The following is a 285-nucleotide window of genomic DNA, read 5'->3' as shown; positions in this document are numbered from 1 at the left end:
TGGATGTAATTAATGCATGACAGAATTAGTATATAGACGATATTCGAATAGAAAACAGCAAAATCACCTTTTGGACCGATTCTGTTCTGTTGTTTTAACTTAATGTTTTCGATTGATTTAAATTTCAAAGTGGGAGAATTGACTGCAAATCCTATTGTAATATGTACGAATGTGCTTCATGTAAACGCAAGATTTTTGTGTTAAAGGCAGCTGGGTCAGGTAATATACATATGCAAAACATATTCGCAAAAAATCAGTCTTTCGAATTAAAAAAAAAAAAAGAAA

Source organism: Penaeus monodon, chromosome 30 (genome assembly GCF_015228065.2).
Source record: "Penaeus monodon isolate SGIC_2016 chromosome 30, NSTDA_Pmon_1, whole genome shotgun sequence".
In the NCBI taxonomy this organism is placed as follows: Eukaryota; Metazoa; Arthropoda; class Malacostraca; order Decapoda; family Penaeidae; genus Penaeus; species Penaeus monodon.
This window is presented reverse-complemented; position numbering follows the sequence as displayed.